At 45.2% G+C, this 23,679-nt stretch overlaps 1 non-coding gene across 1 annotated transcript; it reads left to right on the top strand.

Annotated features, from left to right (window-relative positions):
• Positions 1 to 10,581: 10,581 nt before the first annotated feature.
• Positions 10,582 to 10,653, top strand: TRNAQ-CUG (transfer RNA glutamine (anticodon CUG)). The gene has a single exon. It is a non-coding gene; the product is annotated as a tRNA-Gln (tRNA).
• The last annotated feature ends 13,026 nt before the right edge of the window (positions 10,654 to 23,679 follow it).

Genomic DNA, 23,679 nt, shown 5'->3' with positions numbered 1-23,679 from the left:
CTCAACAATTTTTAAAGGTTAAACTCCCCTTCTATTTTGTTGTTCAGTTGGTCAGTCATGTCCGACTCTTTGTGACCCCATGGATGGCAGCACGCCAGGCTTTCCTGTCCATCACCAACTCCCAGAGCTTGCTCAAACTCATGTCCATCAAGTTGGTGATGCCATCCAACCATCTCATCCTCGGTTGTCCCCTTCTCTTCCTGCCTTCAATCTTGCCCAGCATTGGGGTCTTTTCTAATGAGTCGCCTCTTCGCATCAGGTGGCCTACTCTAATTTTTTATCTACAGTAGTCGTTACACCTTAACCAGTGGGTCTCAGGATTCTTGCTTTTTAAAAATTACTCCAGGCTTCTTGCTTCCTTGAAAATTATGGATTGGATAACTTTGGAAAGCAATGCCAGGTTGTATTTTTTCTGACATAGAATGGCTCATGGTATCTTCTGATCAAAAACTGTTAAGAAGTCCCCTGTGATGGCACAGAGACTCTGAAACTTCAAAATGTGTATTGGCAGCATTGGTTGCCACTGCCTAGCTTTTCCTAAATTCTTGTTTTCTTTTCATCACTAGAGGGCAGTAATGCTCCAATATACAAAGTTAGTGGGCAGTGACGTCTCTACTTTGAATATTTTGTGGGCTGTAAACCTGCTGTAGACCTATTAGGGAGATAAGCTTCTCCCGGCCTGCTACTAGAATATAAGGGTTGCTTATATTACAGTTTTCCACACAAGATGTTTCTGACCTATTAGAACCTATTAGAGACACTGGCCTCCCATTTTCAGTCACACAGGACTTAATTCTTTTCTATATAAGAAAGTAAATCCAGATTCGGAAGATGTCTCATCTTTTTCACTGTTGCCACGCAGGTTCACGTCACCATCATCTGTCACTCAGTGAGGTCTACGCTGATGGCTTGCATCCATTAGGATAGACCGGTAACAAAGAATCCCCAAGTCCAACTAGCTTAAATCAAAGTAGGGGTTTCTGTTCATCACAGTTACTCAGGGATTCTGGTTGATTGGAGCCTCCTTCTGGCATGTTCTGCTGTGGCTGTCACAAGGGAAGGGTGTGTGGAGAATCACACACTATTCTTAAATGGCCAAATTTCCTCAAATTAACGAACACCTGTTCAAGAATATCAGAAACATCTGTTGACTAAAGTTTTTGAGTTCCAATAGGACAGGCTTTTTAAAAATAAGACAGCTCATTTGGCTTCACTTAAAAATACACGAAAGAAAAGTGAAAGTATCAGTCATTCAGTTGTGTCTGACTCTGCGACCCCATGGACTATAGTTCACCAGGCTCCTCTGTCCATGGAATTCTCCAGGCAAGAATACTGGAATGGGCAGCCATTCCCATCTCCAGAGGATCTTCCCAATCCAGGGATGGAACTCTAGTCTCCCTCATTGCAAGCAGATTCTTTACCTGAGCCCTGGTCTGAGTCACTAGGGAAGCCCAAAAATATATGAACATCATCTAAAGTATGAATTCCAACCTCCATTTAAAGAAACTGAAGTGTAATTGATATATAATATTGTGTTAGTTTCAGGTATACAACAAACTGATTCAGATATATATATATGTGTGTGTGTGTGTGTGTGTGTTTTCCATTGTAGGTTATTACAAAGTATTGAGTATAGTCCCCTGTGTTATAAATCCTTATTGCTATGTGATCTCCATTTGATAAAGTTTTCATCCGTATCTTGAAGCAACTGTCCTGGGTACTCTTCCCTATCTACGAGTTTTGTCTGACAATCCCCTACCCTGCGCTGACCCAGCTCACTGTGCGGCCCCTGGGAAAAGGTCCAGTCATGGGCCTTCTCTCCTGTCTGCAGTGCCTTCTGTTCTGGGTCCCTGGCTTCTTTCTGCCTGCGGCCACTCCTCTTTCTTTTCATGCTGTGAGAGGGTGGGCCTTGGGGGAGTTTAACAAGACTGTGTTGGTAGGACCGCACAAGATGTAGCCAAGAAGAAGAGGACAGGTGATGGGACCACGCTTCTGGCCGCAGCTCTGCCTTCCCCACTGCCAACCGCCACTGTCAGCTGCTGGTCCCAGCGCAGGGGAGTGGCATCCTTTTTCAATCCTTCAGTCCTCAGAGTCCCTAATGTGCCCCGCTCCCCTGACTCACATTGGGGTGACGACTGACTCTCCGAACTGCAGCTGTGGGAGGGAACGAGACAGGGAGCAGGCAGGAAGCCCCAGAGGCAGCATCACCAGTGCTGACAACCCACGCCCCAGGCCCGGAATGTGACTGGTCCTCTGGTCCCTTTGGGTTAGAAGGTCAGATATCCAAAGTCAATGCCTTATTTTTTCAAACCTTGGGTCAGGGTTTTGTTCCCTCTGATCAGAGGAAGAGAAAAGTGGACTTCCAGCTGGAAAATCAACAGATTATGATGCTGCTCATGAACCATAGCTAATCTTAGCTATTAAACAACATCTGGCTTCCTCTTCTTGAAAGGGTCTCAAATGTGACCTTTCTCAGATATGGTGTAGGGGAAACAGGACTGAGAATATCTGCCTTGGTGTATACTATATCCACCTTCCTTAGTTCCATTTCCTCCCCACCCCAGGCGCTAGGCTGTTTTCTTGCCAGTGATGTCACGGAAATTTTGTGAAGAGAAGTAGCATGGAACATCTGGATGCCTTGTCCTCTCTCCCATGTCAGGTGTCGGCAGAGATCAAAGCAGCAAATTCAGACTCTATGGTCAGTTTTAGATTTTCTTGTGACTAGTTATTCATTTTAAAATGTATTACAGAATATATCAAGCATGAGGAAAGTATGGAGAACAGTTTATCAAATATCCTTGTATCTACCATGCAAATGACGAAATTTTGTCATCTATTTCAGATCTCTCTATCCATCTATTAGATATTATAATCTATTGTATGTATGTATTCACTCTATATGTATATGATATTTATTATATACATAAGTATTATATAGGATATTATATTATTGGTTTCATTTGCTGTGCCAAACTTTTAAGTTTGACGAGGTCCAATTATTTACTTTTGTTTCTTGTTTCCCTTACCTGAGGAGACAGATCCAGAGAAATGTTGTTAAGACCGACGTCAAAGAGAGTACAACCTGTATTTTCTTCTAGTTTTTTATGGGTTTAGGTGTTACATTTAGGACTTTATATTGAGTTTCTTTTGTACATGGCATGAGAAAATATTCTAATTTCATTCTTTTACATGTAGTCCAGTTTTCCCAATGTTATTTATAGAAGAGACTGTCTTTTCCTCATTGTATATTCTTGCCTCCCTTGTAGATTAATTGACCATATATGCCTGGGTTTATTTCTGGACTCTGTATTTTATTCCTATGATTATTTATTTTTATGCTTGAAAAACTCAATCCTCTTCAAAAACCCTTCCAAGGACTCATGCATTATGCATTGAACTGTATGAAATTGCCATGATTGTAGGTCAAAAATCATCAAAAATGGATAATTTTATAAGGTTCCATTTAATACTTGCTTCAGAGTAGAAGTTCTATTTTGAAATTATGAGAGGAAGAAACAGCAGAAGGATGAAATTTTGATAATAGAATACAGATGAGGGCTCTGTCTCTGGGGACAGAAAAGTCCCCAAGTGTTGAATTTGTGCCCCCTTAATCCTTCAATTTCTGGGCATTTCTTCAATTTTATTGTAATTTAGTTACTCAATTTTAACATGGCCTAGTTTAAAGTTTTATCAGAAAGTTGCAGAAAGATTATATATTGCAGTGTGTTGGATTGGCTTATATATTCAAAATGTCAAAAATCCCATTTTTGAAGTGATCATTAGGAACAGGAGCTGGCCAGCTTGCTAGCTAGTTGGCCAGGACCTCATTAGTGAGCTCGTAAGGTGGCCTGCCGAGTGATGGGGACAAAGAATCGAGAGTGAATTTACATACTTCTCCATCTGATCTTGTTAACACCAGAGAGCTGATTAATAATTGTGGAGAGAATAAAGGTCCTGCCAGGTGGCCCACGGGGAGCAGTACCTAATTAGAACCAACATCCCTTGCCAAACAGAGAGCTAGTGCTGTAGGGCTGATGAATAACCTTCTGACACCGGGTGCTGGGGTCTAGCCAAGCTCCTGTCACTTGCTCTGTAATTTGACTGTGTGATTCACTGACACAAGAGAAGTGGCTCCACGGAGGTAAACCCTCCCACACTCGAGCCCCTCACATGCTGTCAGACTCCTTTTGAATTCCTTCCTCTTGCAGAGACTGGCAATTAGGTAATCTCTCTGACTCAGTTTTTATGATTAAGGTAAATTAGAAGATGTGCGAGCTCAGTCATTCAGCCATGTTAGACTCTTTGTGACCCCATAGATTGTAGCCCATCAGGCTCCTCTGTCCATGGAATTTTCCAGGCAAGAATACTGGAGTGGGTTGCCATTTCCTTCTCCAGGGGATCTTCCTGACCCAGGAATCAAACCTGCATCTCTTGCATTTCCTGCATTGGCAGGTGGATTCTTTACCACTGTGCTACCTGGGAAACCCAATTAGTGACAATTAAATCTGCTATGGAAGAGACTGAGTTAGGATATTCAGTACTGTGGTGTTGGAGAAGACTCTTGAGAGTCCCTTGGACTGCAAGGAGATCCAACCAGTCCATTCTAAAGGAGATCAGTCCTGGGTGTTTTTTGGAAGCAGTGATGCTAAAGCTGAAACTCCAGTACTTTGGCCACCTCATGGAAAGAGTTGACTCATTGGAAAAGACCCTGATGCTGGGAGGGATTGGGGACAGGGGAAGGGGACGACAGAGGATGAGATGGCTGGATGGCATCACTGACTAGCTGGACGTGAGTTTGAGTGAACTCCGGGAGTTGGTGATGGACAGGGAGGCCTGGCATGCTGCAATTCATGGGGTCACAAAGAGTTGGACATGACTGGGTGACTGGACTGAACTGAATTGAACTGAATATGACTTCCAGTAAAGAGACCAGTAACCAGTTAACACACCACACCTCCACTGCAGAGGCGATGGGTTCGATCCCTGGTCAGGGAAATAAGATCCTTCATGTTGTGCAGCAGGGCCAAAAAAAAATAGAAAAAATAAAATTGCCTCAAGACTTGGGCCCATCTAGCTTTGTGGCTGGCAGGATTTAGTATCTATTCCTGCCCTCAAATGGAATGGGGGCTGAATGTTGATTCAAATGACAGGGTGGGTATTACCACATCTCCCAGAAGACAATGGCTCATACCTTTCTCTTAAATTCTTTTAAAAAATTACATAAGTCATCAGCGATAACTTCCATGATAAACAAAAGAAAAAACCAGAGTCAGTTGCCCCATGATCACTCAGACATGGCCTGATGAACACCTTGGGGGCACAGTCTGACCCTGAGCGGAGAGAAGTTTCAGTCCAGAGTACACATGGAGAAAAATGAATTTCATTAAGGGAAAGGCACTTGCTCTATGTAATAGAGAAAGAAGATAGTAGTTGCGAATAGAGGCTTGGTGGCTGAAATACGAGGGATCTGGCACGGAGCGCTCTGTAGTCCTCAGGAATGAGCACCAGCTGACAATAGAGAGAAGGAGGAAGTCAGAGTTTCAGTGGAGGGGAGAGGTAAGAAATCATAAAACATGGGAGAGGGGCTTAGCAGAGAAGGAAGCAGGAAGGAGCAGGAAGATTTGCTCCACCGTTGAGCATAAGTTCGGGCTTGGTCACTATGAATTTGACCTGGTAGCCTCCTGACTAGTTGGGGGTTTTCTCCAGCAATAACCAGGACTTCAGGCGGAGGTCCAGAGATGGTAGGTGGTCTCGGATCATGCTTAGGGTTTTGCTTTGGAAGGAGAAGATCAAGGAACTGAAGGTGTTTGCAAATGCAGTGTTGGACCGGCAACTGCAGCTGGATGAGGAGGGACACGACTGATAAAATGCCAGGCAGTGTCGGTGCGTTGGTGACATTGATGAGGTCAAAGAACTCTGGTCTTGGGATGGCAGGAACTTGAGAAAATGATGTGAAGGCAAAGGCTGTGGTAGGAGATTAGGCTTTTGAGTTAGTGCCTTTAACTCATCTCCCTCCCCGACTCCCTCCATTCCTTCCCCAGGTCCTTCTTTTACTGAGAAGCTCAGTGGAAGAGGAAGTATAGTTCTTCTGGAGTGATTGGAAAGGCTCAAAGAGGTGAGATTTGAGCTGGCCTTGGAAAGATTGGTGGGGCTTCCCTCGTAGCTCAGTTGGTAAAGAATCCGCTTGTAATGCAGGAGATCCTGGTTCAATTTCTGGGTCGAGAAGATCTTCTGGAGAAGGGATAGGCTACCCTTTCCAGTAGTCTTGGTCTTCCCTTGTGGCTCAGCTGGTAAGGAATCCACCCGCAATGCGGGAGACCTGGGTTCGATCCCTGGGTTGGGAAGATCCCCTGAAGAACGGAAAGGTTACCGACGCCAGTATTCTGACCTGGAGAATTCCATGCACTGTATGGCATGGGGTCACAAACAGTTGGACACAACTGAGCAACTTTCACTTTCTGGAAAGACTTGTAGGAGCAAAGAAGCTGCAAGTTACGTGGAGCTGTAATTTTGGTGAACGTATCTCACAGTGAAAATGCACATTTGCTTTCCTTTGCAATGAATAGCTTTCCTCAGTCATTGCTGATTTAGAGGAACATAACTAGTTTGTTATGTCAGACAGGCTCTCAAGGGTGTGTGTGTGTGTGTGTGTGTGTGTGTTTGTGTGTGTGTACAGGATCTTGGCACTTTAATTCAATGACTTCTGTTTGTCATTTTATCAGGTACTTTGCCTTTAGGGGACTGAGTCATTCTAGGCAAATCTAAAAAAGAATGTGTGATAAATTACAAAATCCCTACTGCTAAAGTTCCAAGACGAGACAGTTCCTGTGGGCTGATCAGCACATTCTTCCCAGTCTATGTCTCCTTCTTTCTCTCTCTGTACAGGTATCATTATCTGTGCATTTAGTTATGTTTTGCACTATTTACTGAGGGCTTACTATGTTCTGGGCTTCCCTTGTGGTTGAGCTGGTACAGAATCCGCCTGCAATGCAGGAGACCTGGGTTCAATCTCTGGGTTGGGAAGACCCCCTGGAGAAGGGAAAGGCTACCCACTCCAGTATTCTGGCCTGGAGAATTCCATGGACTGATAGTCCATGGGGTCACAAAGAGTTGGACACGACTGAGTGACTTTCACTTTCACTTCACTACTGTGTTCTAGTCCCATGATATGTACTTTCATTAGCTCATTTAATCCTCATGACGACTCTATGAAGCAGGCATTATTATCATCCCCATGTTTTACAGCGGAAACTGAGACTTAGAGAGGTTAAGTGTTTTGCTTTCTTTCATTCAGCTACCTGGTAGAGCTGAGTGTCAAATGCAGCCTGTAGACTAACCAGAGCTTGAGTAACTTAATTCCCTGCTAGGCGTGTGTGCACATACCTGTGTGTGCTATCGGGTTGTGCATGCTTGCTAAGTCGCATGGTGTCTGACTCTTTGCGATCCTATGGACTGTAGCCGTAGCCCACCAGGCTCCTCTGTCCATGGGATTCTCCAGGCAAAAAGACTGGAACTCATTTCTGTTTTGTCTCTAGCATAGGTAGGTGGGTTCTTTACCACTAGCACCACTTGAGTTGTGTGTGCGCACACACACATTTAACAATTGAGATAAAATTCACATACAGACATTCACCATTTTAACCATTTTAATGTGTACTATTCAGTGGCTTTTAGTCTCTTCACAAGGCTTTGTGACCATCACCACTGTCTAACTCTGACCACTTCATCCTTGCAAAAATAAACTCCATGCTCATTAGAGTCACTTCCTGTCTTCCCTTCCCGCCAGCTCTCTGCAACCATTCATTGTCCTTCTGTTTCTATGAATTTCTCTGTTCTAGATGTTTCATATAGGCTTCCCTGGTGGCTTAGATGGTAAAGGATCCGCCTGCAGTGCGGGAGACCTGGATTTGATCCTGAGTTGGGACGATCCCCTGGAGGAGGGCATGGCAACCCACTCCAAGATTTTTGCCTGGAGAATCCCATGGACAGAGGAGCCTGGTGGGCTACAGTCCCAGGGGTGGCAACGAGTCAGACACAACTGAGTGACTAAGCACACGCAGATGTTTCATAAAGATAGAATCATACAATATGTGGTCTTTTGGGCTTGGCTTCTTTCATTTGTTTTTAAGGCTTAACATGTAACACGATCAGCACTTCATGCCTTTTAATGGCAGAATAATATTCCGTGGTATGGATAGGCCACATTTTGCTTATCCATTCATTAGTTAATGATATTTGATTTGCCTTTTGGTGGAAAATTTCGGCTATTCTAATAACTTCTCTAAATAATACTGCTCTAAACACTGTACAGTTTTTATTTCAACGTACATTTTTTTTCAACTCTCAGGTGGTGTCTGGGCTTCCCTGATGGCTCAGATGGCAGGTAATACCTAGGAGTAGATATGCTGGTGGTATGGTGACGCCAACTTTTTGAAGAGCCACCAAACTGTTTTCCATAGTGGCTGTTTTCCATTTTCCATTTCTACCTACATTATTTGAGGGTTCCAGTTGTTTAAAATTACAGCAGTCCTACTGGGTGTGAAGTGGCATCTCAGTGTGGTTTTGAGTTGCATTTACTTAATGACTGATGATACCAAATTTTTTACTTCATTATTGTAGTCAGGCTTCTGTTGACTAAAAAAAGATGTACACCTTGAGAGTTGTGAGTTAAGTTTTATTTGGGGCAAAATGAGGACTGCAGCCTGGGAGGCAGCATCTCAGATAGCTCTGAGAGACTGCTCCAAAGCGGCAGTGGGGGAGAGTCAATATATAAGGTTTTGGTGAAGAGGGAGTTCAATACCATGAAGCACTCATTTTACAAAAGGTTTTTTTGTTAGTCTTGAGGATCTGATGTCACCATGAAGGGATTTAGCGCTTCTCTAGATATGAGGAGATACAAGGATTGAGATCATAAAATCGGTTCCTAAAAACATCCAACTATCTAAAGAGCTGTCCCACCAGATTCCCTGGAGCATGCCCCTCTCCACCCTGAACTCCCTCAGAGGTTGCTGAAGGTCATCAGCTACAGCAGCATGGGGTTCAGTCTCTGTAGAGGCAGATGGCAAACGCCTTTGTGGCTCAGTTGTTGGCATTGCTCTTGGTAAGTGCCAATTTGTAGTTGACACTTTCATTGCTGATTCATGCAAGAAAGACTTCAACACTGACTTTTTTGAAAAAGCTTGGCAGAGATTGCTAGTGCTAAGTGATCTCCAGTTTTCTAACCCCTTCTGGACAAGTGGAAGGAATACTCTTTTCTCTTTCATGTGACTAGTTCTGGCCAATGAGATGTGAATAAAAGCAATACTGGTCACTTCTGGGCTGCACCATTTATCCATTTGCATGAGACACACCATTGCTAATATCTCGAAGCAGACTTGCTGGGTTGTGTTGTCACATACAACTTCAACTCTATTATATAATGTCTACTTTTGCTCTTTGTACCAGTTGCAATAATTTACATTATGACCAAGGTGATAAGAAAGGGCCATTTCTCCACATCATCACCCAATTTCTGAAAAATTTAAAGTATTTTGCCAGAATTTTCTGGTGGCCTAGCAATTAGGACTCTGAGTTTTCACTGTCGAGGGCCTGAGTTTGATATCTGATCGAGGAACTAAAATCCTACAAACCATGTGGCAAAAAAAAAGCAATCTATTGTCTATAAAATAGTCTATTTTTGTTATAAATTTGCATTTCTATGATGACAATTGAAACTGACAATCCTTTCACATAAATATGGCCGTTGTTTCATTTTCTGTTTGGTCTTTTCTGTAGGGATCTTGCTTCATTTATCACTGCTCTAAGTGTTCTCTCTATATCTTAATAACTGTCCACATGCAGAATCCTTCTTGCACAAGGATGATGTCAGAAAACAAAATCATGTTAGGCTGTCTTGTAACGAGAGTGCGGTGTCGAACCTAGATTCGTCCCATAGAAGACTTTGTTTAGAAGTGAACGATTTGAGTGATTTCCTTAGGGTAAAACAGTAGCTGCTGTTAAAAAACCTTATCCTCAGCACTGAAACCCAATATACACTTACTTCTCATAACAAAGTCTGATGCTGGAGTTCTTGGTGGAGCAGACTTCCACATGGGCTCTCAGAAACTCGTGCACTGGAAGAAGCAACAGAGAACCATTTGCAGGAAGATTTTACGGGCTCTTCTCGGAAGTTGTATGCTTCTTTTCCTGATACATCCTATTGGCCAGGACTCAGGCACATACCACACCTAACATCAACAGAAATATAATCTGGTCATGGGTTTTGGTGAGTGCATAGGAGTTCAGCTACATGGTGAAATTACTCTTTTGACTAGCATGGTGACAGATGGCTGGTTTCTTGGGGGAAGCAATGGTAGAGCTTTAGAACGTTTAGCCTCGAGAGCCATAGAACGAGCAAGACGGCAAAGGTGGTTCGCTAGAAGTTCCTGCAGTGTGGTTGGGTGTTGTTCCTGGTCGCCTAGCTTCAGTGGCTGGCTTTCTACCCCTCCCAGGAATTCTCATGGCTGTCTAAATATCTTTCAGCAAGTTCCTTTTCTGCTTAAGCACCTTCAGTTGATTTCATTTCTTTTTCTTGGTTGGGCTTCCCTGGTGGCTCAGAGGTTAAAGCGTCTGCCTCTGATGCAGGAGACCTGGGTTCGATCCCTGGGTTGGGAAGATCCCCTGGAGAAGGAAATGGTAACCCACTCCAGTATTCTTGCCTAGAGAATCCCATGGACAGAGAAGCCTGGTAGGTTACATAGGTCCACGGGGTTGCCAAGAGTCGGACACGACTGAGCGACTTCACTTTCACTTTCTATATTTTCCACCAGGTGGCTCTAGTCTCTCAGTGTAAACCCTGCCTACAGCCAGCTTTTGAGCCAGGCTTACTTTTGTGGGTTACTCCCCTCTGCACAATCAATTTCGACTCTCCTCCAAGGCTTTAGACAAAACCGTTTCATAGGCTTGAAAGCATCTTCTTCCTATCTTCCATGGTACATTACTCTCCTTGTTTAAACTACTGGAGAAGGAAATGGCAACCCACTCCAGTATTCTTGCTTGGGAAATTCCATGGACAGGAGGGCCTGGTAGGCTACAGGCCATGGTGCTGCAGAGTCAGGCATGACTTAGCGACTAAACAAGAAGACTCAGCCCAATAATTTATTATTATTTTTTGATGACACTAAGCTATCTTCTACCACAATTTCTATGGTGGGTTGTGACCAAGCCTAGTTCTCCACCCCTGAAGCTAGCCCACTGGTGCTGTCAGAGGCAGCAGACAGTATGCCCCTCTGTGCAGCCAGGAGTTGCTCATATGGCTTAAGAAGTTCCAATGAAAGTGGACAACCTGAGATTCTGGGCTCTTCCATTTTGGTGGATTCCTTACTCTGCTTGATCTGATGAAACCACTCAATTCTGGGAGCAATCAGGAAGTAGTCATCATCCTAGACAGCATATTAAAAAAGCAGAGACATTACTTTGCCAACAAAGAGTCATCTAGTCAAGGCTATGGGTTTTCCAGTAGTCATGTCCACACATGTGAGAGTTAGATTATAAAGAAAGCTGAGCGCCGAAGAATTGATGCTTTTGAACTGTGGTGCTGGAGAAGACTCTTGAGAGTCCCTTGGACTGTGAGGAGATCCAACCAGTCCATCCTAAAGGAAATCAGTCCTGAATATTCATTGGAAGGACTGATGTTGAAGCTGAAACTCCAATGCTTTGGCCACCTGATGTGAAGAACTGACTCACTAGAAAAGACCCTGGTGCTGGGGAAGATTGAAGGTGGCAGGAGAAGGGGATGACAGAGGATGAGATGGTTGGATGGCATCACCGACTCAACAGACATGAGTTTGAGTAAACTTCGGGAGTTGATGATGGACAGGGAGGACTGGCATGCTGCGGTTCATAGGGTTGCAAAGAGTTGGACACAACTGAGCGACTGAACTGAACTGAGGAAGTAGTCTGCTTGTCTATAGCTTTCTTCTTGTGTATATTCACTTCACTGCTCATTGGGTGGTTAAGTACCAAGCAAAGGCAGAAAAAACCTTAAACTAAGTCCAAATCATCATTCTGAAAAATCACTGAATTCAGATCAGTTTTGTGATGTGATCCAGCTCAGATCCCTAATCAACTATTTCCTTAAAATACTCCTTATATTAAAGATACATCTGTGTATACATGTGTGTGATAGTAATTGGAAAATTAATAACTTGTTTGCTTCTGCTGTGGACTGAGCTAGAAAGAATGAAAAACACTTTTCCATTTTCCACTCCTGAGTTATGTTGTTTTTGAAGACCTAGGTCCATTAGGGGAGGGGTCTGTTGGCAGAAGAATGTTGGATGGACAGTATAAGGAAAGGAGGAGACTGGAAACTTGGCATATTCCATTATTCATTCAACAGATATGTGTCACTGACATGTGCCAGGCACTTTTCTAGGCACTGGATTGTTGTTTTAGTTGCTAAGTTGTGTCCGACTCTTTTGTGACCCTATGGACTTCAGCCCGCCAGGCTCCTCTATCCATAGGATTCTCCTGGCAAGAATACTGGAGTGGGTTGCCATTTCCTGTTCCAGGGGATTTTCCCCACCCAGGGATCAAACTCATGTCTCCTGCATTGGCTGATGGGTCCTTTACCACTGAACCACCTGGAAAGCCCAGGCATTGGATACATACCAGAAAGTAGGATTTGGCTCTCAGGGGATTTATGTTCTTCCAAAGAACACAGAAAATCAACACAAAGTCCATAAATCAAGTGGTTTCAGATACTGATCTCTGCTATGAAGAAGCTGTGACCAGGCTGTGGGGTGTAGAATGCCAGGAACAGCTGTTGAACTGAGGCCTGGAAGGATGGGGAGGCAGTAGCTAAGTCCCCCAGGGCTGGAAAGAGGCTTGTGAGTTTCATGAAGTGGCAAGAGCTGAGCTCACTTGAATGCAACAGCTCAGAGGTGGAAAGACATACAAAGGCTGTGGCTGCTGGGCTGAGTGAGGACTCTCCCTCATGGTTGAACTTGGCACAAAGGAGGGGTTAAAAGTGCTTGCCACTGAACACACCTAGCATATAGCCTGGACAAGGAACAAGGCAGTGTCTATGTCCTGGTGTGATAAGCAGAAGCTGCCTCTTTCTTTTTTTTTTAAATCATAAGCTCCATGATTTCTTATGCTCATGGGAGATGGAAAGAACCTTCTGAAATGACAGATACTAGACTCTTCATCACTTTTGGAAAGGACAGTCTTAATAGATGTAATTTGACTAAAATATAGAAACTGGCACTTTTAATGTCTTTCTTGTCATGGAGCTGTACAAACCAGCTACACATTACCTACAGGGGCTCACTTGAATTCTCTTGTGAGAACACAGGTGCCTTGAGGTCAGGGACTTGACTTTGAAAGATAGAATATTTTCTGTCATATCAGGAAATAAAGGATGTCACAGTCATCAGCAATTGGCAGCCCCCAGGGAAGGTGAGCTGGTGAGCCCTGAGGGAACTCAGGAAAGAAAGAATACCTGCCATCTAGCAGCCACGGAAAAGAAATGCAAAAAAGCAAAATGGCTGTCTGAGGAGGCCTTACAAATAGCTGTGAAAAGAAGAGAACCAGAAAGCAAAGGAGAAAGGAAAGATATTCCCATTTGAATGCAGAGTTCCAAAGAATAGCAAGGAGAGATAAGAAAGCCTTCCACAGTGATCAATGTCAAGAAATAGAGGAAAACAATAGAATGGGAAAGACTAGAGATCTCTTCAAGAAAATTAGAGATACCAAGGGAACATGTCATGCAAAGATGGGCTCGATAAAGGACAGAAATGGTATGGACCTAACAGAAGCAGAAGATACACAGAAGAACTGTACAAAAAAGATCTTCACGACCCAGATAATCACGGTGTGATCACTCACCTAGAGTCAGACATCCTGGAATGTGAAGTCAAGTGGGCCTTAGGAAGCATCACTACGAACAAAGCTAGTGGAGGTGACGGAATTCCAGTTGAGCTATTTCAAATCCTGAAAGATGATGCTGTGAAAGTGCTGCACTCAATATGCCAGCAAATTTGGAAAACTCAACAGTGGCCACAGGACTGGAAAAGGTCAGTTTTCATTCCAATCCCAAAGAAAGGCAATGCCAAAGAATGCTCAAACTACCGCACAACCGCATTCATCTCACACGCTAGTAAAGTGATGCTCAAAATTCTCCAAGCCAGGCTTCAGCAATACGTGAACCACGAACTTCCAGATGTTTAGGCTGGTTTTAGAAAAGGCAGAGGAACCAGAGATCAAATTGCCAACATCCACTGGATCATGGAAAAAGCAAGAGAGTTCCAGAAAAACATCTATTTCTGCTTTATTGACTATACCAAAGACTTTGACTGTGTGGATCACAATAAACTGTGGAAAATTCTTCAAGAGATGGGAATACCAGACCACCTGACCTGCCTCTTAAGAAACCTATATGCAGGTCAGGAAGCAACAGTTAGAACTGGACATGGAACAACAGACTGGTTCCAAATAGGAAAAAAGTACCTCAAGGCTGTATTTTGTTGCTGCTGCTGCTGCTAAGTCACTTCAGTTGTGTCCAACTCTGTGCGACCCCATAGATGGCAGCCCACCAGTCTCCCCCATCCCTGGGGTTCTCCAGGCAAGAACACTGGAGTGGGTTGCCATTTCCTTCTCCAATGCATGAAAGTGAAAAGTGAAAGTGAAGTCGCTCAGTCGTGTCTGACCCTCAGCGACCCCATGGACTGCAGCCTATGAGGCTCCTCTGTCCATGGGATTTTCCAGGCAAGAGTACTGGAGTGGGGTGCCATTGCCTTATTTAACTTCTATGCAGAGTGCATCATGAGAAACGCTGGACTGGAAGAAGCACAAGCTGGATCAAGATTACCAGGAGAAAAATCAATAACCTCAGATATGCAGATGACACCACCCTTAGGGCAGAAAGTGAAGAGGAACTAAAAAGCCTCTTGATGAAAGTGAAAGAGAAGAGTGGAAAAGTTGGCTTAAAGCTCAACATTCAGAAAACGAAGATCATGGCATCTGGTCCCATCACTTCATGGGAAATAGATGGGGAAACAGTTTCAGACCTTATTTTTTTGGGCTCCAAAATTACTGCAGATGGTGACTGCAGCCATGAAATTAAAAGACGCTTACTCCTTGGAAGGAAAGTTATGAGCAATCTAGATAACATATTAAAAAGCAGAGACATTACTTTGCCAACAAAGGTCCATCTAGTCAAGGCTATGGTTTTTCCAGTGGTCATGTATGGATGTGAGAGTTGGACCATAAAGAAAGCTGAGCATCGAAGAATTGATGCTGTTGAACTGTGGTGTTGAGGAAGACTCTTGAGAGTCCCTTGGACTGCAAGGAGATCCAACCAGTCCATCCTAAAGAAGATCAGTCCTGGTTGCTCATTGGAAGGACTGATGCTAAAGCTGAAACTCCAATACTTTGGCCACCTCATATGAAGAGTTGACTCATTGGAAAAGACCCTGTTGCTGGGAGAGATTAGGGGCAGGAGGAGAAGGGGACGATAAAGGATGAGATGGCTGGATGGCATCACTGACTTGATGGACGTGAGTTTGAGTGAACTCCGGGAGTTGGTGATGGACAGGGAGGCCTGGCATGCTGCGATTCATGGGGTCACAAAGAGTCAGACACGACTGAGCAACTGAACTAACTGACTGACTGGGCAGCCATCAAACTGCAGCCACTCCCTACAGTGAGGAAGTTCAGGATGTGAAAATCACAAGAAACTGGCCCCAGATAACTGAAGTGTATATCAAAGGAAGGATTTCAGTGAGCTAAGACTCTTGTATTTTTCCACACATAGAAAAGCCCGAACTCTCGCATTTTTTTCACACGTAGAAAAGCCCTAAATTCCTTAACTTGGGATATTTGGTGTATTTTAATTTACAACAAAACTACTGATGTTCAGAATACCTGCCCTTCATTGCAAAACTTCTATATAACCTGGCTCTCCAACAACCACCCCCATGGCCTCGCCTTTCCCTGCCCCAGAGTAGTTCTCTCAGGGTTACATGAGATGCTGCCTCCTACACTAAAAATTTCCACCAAATAAAACATATTAATGGCTCTCAACTTTTAGGCTACGTGTATTTTTGTATTTTTTCAGTCAACAACTTCATGCTCAGAAAGTTCCAGTGATTTGAAATTTGAAATCTAACATTCAGTAGCCATTTCAACACAACAACAACAACAAAAATTTTTTTTAAGTCAAACTGTTCTAGGTGTGAGGAGAGCTTTGTGAAAATAGGGCATCATTTGACTGGTCCAGGGTGGGACCAGTAAGAGGTTAGACCTGGAGACCTGTGTTCCAGAGGGTTCCAGAATCTTCTATTTGCTGCTCAGTGGCCGGGGATGATGATTTTCCTCCTGGAGGCCTCCATGATCTGGGTCTCTCCTGGACCTGGTGTCTCTGTGACCTGGCAGGAGCTGTGGGCAGGGAGGTGTAGGCAGAGGCTTTCATGACCTAGAAAATGCAGGGCCCAGCTCCTGTGGGGGTGAGTGGCGGATCCTGGATGGTTGTACAGAAGGGGCTGCATCTCGCCCCAGGAAGCCAGCTCCTGTGAGCCTCTGGCTCAGGAAGGGCTGGAAGGTGCCAAGAAACCTGCCAGGAGGGGGTCGCTGCATCTGCGGTGGGCGTTCAGTGCATCCGCCGGAGGCCGCACACGCATACCACCTGTTTTCTGTGTGCTCTGCGGCCTGGGTCCGGGGTTGGGGGCGCGAAGAAGCCGATGCAAATATTAGCTTCTGGGGCGGCCGCATGGCCAGGGGCCAGTGCTCCAAGCCGTGTTCTCTCTCTCTCTCCAGCTTCTTGGCTTCGCTGGAAGGGGTGGTGTCAAACTAGGAGATTATGTGCTGGTCCCTTGATGGTGCGCCAGGTTTTTGAGTGAGCAGGTGTTGTTAGCTGCCGGAGCTAGTTGCTAAGGTTTGAATCCAAACCAGGAAAAGGGTGGGTGTGCAGGACGGCAGAGTTGGGAGGGAGAGCACCTGTGAAGGGTTGGGGGGTAGGAGGTGAGTCAGCTGGAAATGGCCGCCTCCTTCCTCGTCTGTCCACCCAGCTGGCACTGGAATCCGGAGGCGAGGCAGCCCAGCAACGGTTCCTGGCTCTGCCAGCACCCCACTGACCAGGCTGGCTCTAGGCTACTGGGCGCTGAACATCTTCCCTGACCTCAGGAGAACACAGGCCTGCCAGACATTTAGGTGTAAATGGAGCCTTCCCCAATCCCCTCCTTTTTTGCAGATTCCTACCAACATGACGCAGAAGGCAATGGCAACCCACTCCAGTACTGTTGCCTGGAAAATCCCATGGACGGAGGAGCCTGGTAGGCTGCAATCCATGGGGTCACTAGGAGTCGGACACGACTGAGCAACTTCACTTTCACTTTTCACTTTCATGCATTGGAGAAGGAAATGGCACCCCACTCCAGTGTTCTTGCCTGGAGAATCCCAGGGCTTGGGGAGCCTGGTGGGCTGCCGTCTATGGGGTCACACAGAGTTGGACACGACTGAAGCGACTTAGCAGCAGCAGCACCACCAACATGACAGAGAAAGCCTGCAACCAAAGCTCGACCTACTCCCTTGCTTGGGCAGGTGCCTCTCCTGAGTCCTTTCTTTAGCTCCAGGTTCTGTGCAGGGAGATGGTGACCCCATGACTGCAGGTTTCCTTCCTGACATCCTCTGTCTCTCTGGGGAGTCATGCCATTCACTGCAAGTCATTTAGCCCCATCCCCACTAGTGAGGAAGTGTTACTGAACCACCAGCAGGGCTAAATGTATTGTCATTGCAAGGCTGCCAAGTGGATTAATGGATGATTTTAAAACACAAAAGGCTAGGTGGCAAGAGGAACCCACTCTCATTTCTATAGCCCTCTTTCCAAAAGAGGGAACCCTGGAGCAACCAAGTTTGGGCTGCCAGGTGATTGAGGGCCCCTCCCACTTCCAGGAGAGGTGGCCTTAGCTCTGCAACCGTGAATCTCTGGGCCTCTGTTTCTTTACCTGTAAAATAGAGGCTGGTAAAAGGTGAAAGGATGGATGACCATAATCTCTTCCATCTTTGAACTGCACAGTTCTATCCTAGCAGCTGGGATTGGTAAGAGCTTGAAGGAGAGTTTGCTGGGTGGTGTGGGCAGCAGTTTGCTCTCCTTTCTGGCCCTAAGGTTGATGGCTCTGAAGGCAGAGCAGATTGATCAAGACCGCAAGAAACGAGAAATCTCCTCTACCTCTGGATCAATGGAAAAATTCATCCGAATCTCCCTAAAAGAACTCATTTTTTCCTTTTCTTTTCTCATGTCTTTCGGTTATAGGAAAAATCATTTGGGCAACTGACAGTAAAGTTTTTGTTACTCCTGTAGTAAAGAACATTTATTAAGATCCTGTTTGACCTGGAAATACAGATGGAATCAAATTATGGTTTTCTTTTATCAGAATGCTTTCCCCTTCTAGTGATTCTGAGCTGGATCCTGCTGGTAAAGTGTTGAAGTCACAGGAAGACATGGGAGGGGTGGGGCTGGTACTGATGCTTTCAGGTTCCAAGGCCTGAATAAGCGAACAATATTCGAGTTTTACAGCAGCTGCCCCAGAAACCTGATTCAACCCACAGCAACAAAATTTAGTAATTCCTCCAAAGAAAAGGTGAATATGTATATATTTATTTTTTTTCCTGATGCTCAGAGATATAAAATGAGCTTTTTTATTTCTTTCGATTGCTTTTGTAAGTCAAGGAATGTGTTTGAGATTTTCCACATAGTACGGCACTTCTGTTGTTTTTGATTTTCCTTTTTGAAATGGAATAATTGGTTTTGCTTAGAGTGGTGACTGGTACAGTAACGGAACTGGCTAGTAGAGAAAACTTAGTTTTCAATATTAATAGTTTTAGTAGTAAACCGCTAACTAATCTATGGTACCTATTGTGCTATATCACTGGACTGTGTCTTTGGCCTCTTAGCATCAAAATCGCCTGGCTTTTTAAAAATAAAGACCACAAGCCTATTCCAGACCTACTAACCAAGTTTTTTTTTTGTTTGTTTTGTTTAATGGTTTGGATTTGCTTTTTATTTTTTTTCCAAATAAACGTTTTAATAAGTTTTTAGTAAGTTTTTCCTGTGCTCTGTTGTGTGCTGAAGAAACAGACTTACATGCCATTCTGCCCTGTCTTAGCCCTTATGCTGTTCATTCTGGCTCTGTTTTATTTGGCTCACTCTCGCCTCTCTAACTGGATTGTAAGCTTCTGCAGGGCAACACACCACCAGCTTCTCTAGTGTTTAGGATGATCCGGTGCTATTCACTTTGAGGTTCCCAGAAGAATCTGTAATTTGTAACCAGAAGGTCTGGCACACTTGGGGATTCTGCGGGGTAGCTGGTGGTCCTAGGAAGGAGGATGCGGTGAGGGAAGGTGGAGGGGGTCAGGCTTGATGCTTCCAGATGCAAGCACATGTTTCCCTCCTTTCTTGGAAAGCCTCTGCTCTAGGGGTCCTTGCTTTCCCGGAAGTGTGGGTCCTGCGGTTCTGACACCAGAGAAGGGCCTTGTAGGATCGAGTTTGGGGAGTATGTGAGGCTGGAGGAAAGCGAAGGGAGAAATAATGACTCCAGGGCACTGCAGTCCTGTTGCTTGAAAATCTCAGAGTTCCGGGTGGGATCTGAAATTGGACCTGAATATAGAGAGCAAGGAGAGACCAAGAAAGAGGCAGATTGGTAGTTGGTGGGTTTGATAAACTTTCCCAGAGGCTTAGCTTGGGCAGCTGCGAGAGGAGTGGATCCCAGCATCCACCATCTGGCAGAATCTCAAAAGCCCGCCTCGCTTGCCCACCGGCTCAGGGGTCAGCGCAGACGCGTGCTCTCCGTGACCTCCTCCACCACGTCCCTGGCTCAGTGGCCAGCGTCTGCTGGCTTTGGCTCTGACTCAGGTGGTTAAAGGCGAACTGGAGACCCCGAGGAGGTCCCGAGGAGACGGCGGCAGGAGAAGGCGGAGGCGCGAGGACCCTCGGCTCCCGGGAGAAGGGACTCAGCGGCTGCTGAATGCAGTCTTGCGTTAAGACCTGCACGTGAAAGCCCGGCCTCGCAGCTCTTCCCGCGGCCAAGCCGTGTTCACAGCGAGGAGTGAGTGACCGTCTCAGTGAGCGGGGTCAGCCCAGCGGGACCAGGTGAGGGAGCACCAACGCGGGGCCGTGGGGGAGAGGTGGCCAGCGCAGGGTGGGTGCAGACGCCTGGGGCGGACGGGGTGAGGGGGCAAGCAGGGGGGCACCGGGTCTCCTGGAGGCCGTGGCCGTGGCCAGCTCGAGGGGACTGGATCGCTCAGCACAGTCGTGGACCCAGATGTTGAAGGAGAGGAACCAGGGGGGAGGACGGGTGGGCTGGGGAGGAGCCGGGGCCACGGGCCTTCAGCCAGAGCGAAACCTGCCCGGTGGTTTCTTCCACCGCTGGTCTCCCTCTACAAAGCGCCCTGTACGAGTCATAAGCTTTCGCGGGAAGCTTATTTCAGTGGCTTAGGGCTTTTTTCAGAAAGCATGCGCGTGCAGGGGTGAGCTAAGGAGAGCCCGCTTTGGGGCTGGAGCTCGTGAATGGTGAAGGAGGCCACGAAAGCCGCCTGCCGGCGGCTGGAAGGTGGATGGGTGGTCCAGGCTCAGCGAGCGCTCCCCCAAGCTTGCTTTTCCACCTCCAGGTTTTCCATCACACCTCTAGTTCATAGTTGAAACTGTGTAAATTGTACGAGACTATTTTACATTATGCTGCTGCTGCTGCGTCGCTTCAGTTGTGTCCGACTCTGTGCGACCCCATAGACGGCAGCCCACCAGGCTCCCCCATCCCTGGGATTCTCCAGGCAAGAACACTGGAGTGGATTGCTATTTCCTTCTCCAGTGCATGAAAGTGAAAAGTGAAAGTGAAGTTGCTCAGTCGTGTCGGACTCTTAGCGACCCCATGGACTGCAGCCCATCATGCTCCTCCATCCATGGGATTTTCCAGGCAAGAGTACTGGAGTGGGGTGCCATTGCCTTCTCCGTTTTATATTATATATATATAAATCTATATTATAAATAGTAATATAGATTTCCTAAACTTTCCTATTTTTAAATAGAAATAATGTTATATACAATATACTATATATTGTATAGTTATATAGTCATATAAGTATGTAACTTTATTATAAATATATTATGAAATTATATTATGTACTATGTAATTATCTTAAAGTATACATTATATTATGTCATAATGTTATTGTATTATGTGACAATACTTACCATAATATGACTATGATAATTATATCATGTGATTATATAATTAGTATATACTATTTTATACTATATACTATATATTATATAATACTATATACTATATGTTGTATAATGTAATTAATCACACATACACATATTTATATTATATATGATATGATATAATTGATATATAAATATATTATTTAATGTATAACTGTAGATATTATTATAGATTATCTATTGCATATTATAATTATATAATAGACAAATTGTCTTTTTCCAAGGCACTTAAAATTCTTTATGCTTTCCATGACTCTAAGAGACGGCCAGAGGGCAGAAATATTCCTGCTGCTGCTGCTGCTGCTGCTGCTAAGTCGCTTCAGTCGTGTCCGACTCTATGCGACCTCACAGGAAAATGTAGTTTAGAGATTCCAGGACACTTGCTGGACGATTACAGCACCTTATTGGTTGAGACAGGAACAAAAGCTAGTGCAGTGTGTGATCCGTGGCTGTTTGAGGCCATAGGAACACCACCTTAGACTCCTGCCGTGGTGGCCTCCTTCAAGCTGGGCTTGCTCTTCTGTTTTCAGATTGATATCCTTGTTGATGTTTCTCAAAGATGAGACCTCGTTTCTGGGAGGTAAGAATGCCTGAAAGGAAGCTTGAAATTAACCAGGTATCAGACACTCCAAGTGTGGTACAGTCGTGCAGACGATGGCTGCTTTTGACATCTGTGTGCCTTCCCTCCTCCGTCTCAGTTCCTCTCTTCTCCTGGGAGCCCAGGGCCTGTCTTCTAAGGTTCCTGCACCTTCCCACCATCCTCTCGTTTAATCTCCTACTCCTGTCCAGTGGCTGTGGCAGGGGCCATCCAGGAGACACGTTTCTTCTCAAAGGTCAGTTCTTGGTCTGCATTAAGTCATTAAAATTAATATATACATTAGACCACTCCAACCGTCTGGGAACTGTTTCTATTAAAATTAAAATGTACATTAGACCAGAACTCTAACGGCCTGGGCACTGATGTTTCTAAAATCAGCACCTGTGCTGCTGTACGTCTATTCCCTGTTCTCCCTTCCCCGTTCCATCTGGATGAGGTTAAGGTCAGGGACAGGAAGGCAGCGATCACGAATTTTCTCCTAATATTTGTGCTCCCCTTCTTCTGTCGTAACAGAACTCTCAATTTTTAGCTCAGCATCGAGCTGACTAGAATAAACACTACGTTTTGCAACTTCCTTCACAGTTGGGTATGACCTGTGACTAAACTGTATGTAGCCCAGTGGGTGCAAGTGGAAATATTGTGCAGCCCATTTTGAGAACCGTTGTTCATCTTGCTGCTTGGAAGGGAGATGCTGTCATCTTGGATCATGAGATCAAGGCTCCACGTGGTGAGAGCCACAAGATAGAGGGAACCTAGGTTCCTGTCACAGTGGAGCAAACTTTGCAATTTGGGTTGTTTATTTGGATTTGTGGAAGCCAGTGTTAACTTTTTTTTTCATTTATTTCTTTGCTGATCGCTCCAAGCTAACTTCTAATGAATAGAGTGCAATCTAGAGTGCAGCCTGTATGGATTGCTTCTGACCCAAGCCAATTACCCAGGACCCTGGAAGAATGATGATTCACCATTTCCAGACGATGATGCCTTCCAGGTTGATGCTGATGTGTAGAACTGGGAGGGGATATGGATGTGTAGTTACACGGTTTATTCCCTGGTTGATTAGCAGGAGGAGCAACAAGTCAATAACCTCCAGAAGTCCAACTTCTCCTTTCCATACACAAATCAGAGTCTTTCTGTTCATTCTTTGCCCAAAGCACAAACTCTTGCAGCCTCCTCTCTTGAACAACTGCCTCCCTATCCAGGATGGAGCCCATTAGCCTGCACAGAGTCTAGACCTACATTATTGTTTTCTTCTTTGAAATATGTGTTATTCTCACCAGAGAACCACTGCCACATGAAGGGGGACGGGCACCAGGGCCAATGGCAGTGGGCATGTGTGGACTGAACCGGGACCCCCTGCATTGGGAGAGCAGAGTCTTAGCCACCAGGGAGGTCCCTCATCTGACTTTTGAAGTCCGAGATGCAAAGCATTCCACCTGCTTTTTACCTTTTCCTTTCTCCACCTCTTGCCTCTCACTACAGGGTCTGGCTGTTCTGCTCAGTTTCTTCTACACTTACTAATTTAACCCGATTTATTTCTGCTAGGTACACTGATGCCTTTTTCTCTTCCTTCATAAAAGATCCCCTCCTGAATGGAGATGTGGACAGAGTGGGGGAGGGAGAGCGTGGGATGAATGGATAAAGTAGCATCAATGTATATACACTATCAAGTGTTAAGATGAGTTGCTGGTGAGAAGTTGCTGTGTAGCAGAGGGAGCCCAGCCTAGTGCTCTGTGATGACCTGGAGGGATGGCATTCGGGAGGGGAGGGAGGCTCTGGAGGGATGGGATCAGTTCAGTTCAGTTCAGTCGCTAAGTCGTGTCCGACT

This window comes from Budorcas taxicolor, chromosome 24 (assembly GCF_023091745.1).
Source record: "Budorcas taxicolor isolate Tak-1 chromosome 24, Takin1.1, whole genome shotgun sequence".
NCBI lineage: Eukaryota > Metazoa > Chordata > Mammalia > Artiodactyla > Bovidae > Budorcas > Budorcas taxicolor.
Note: the sequence above shows the minus strand (reverse complement) of the source record. Positions and strands in the feature narration are given on the sequence as shown.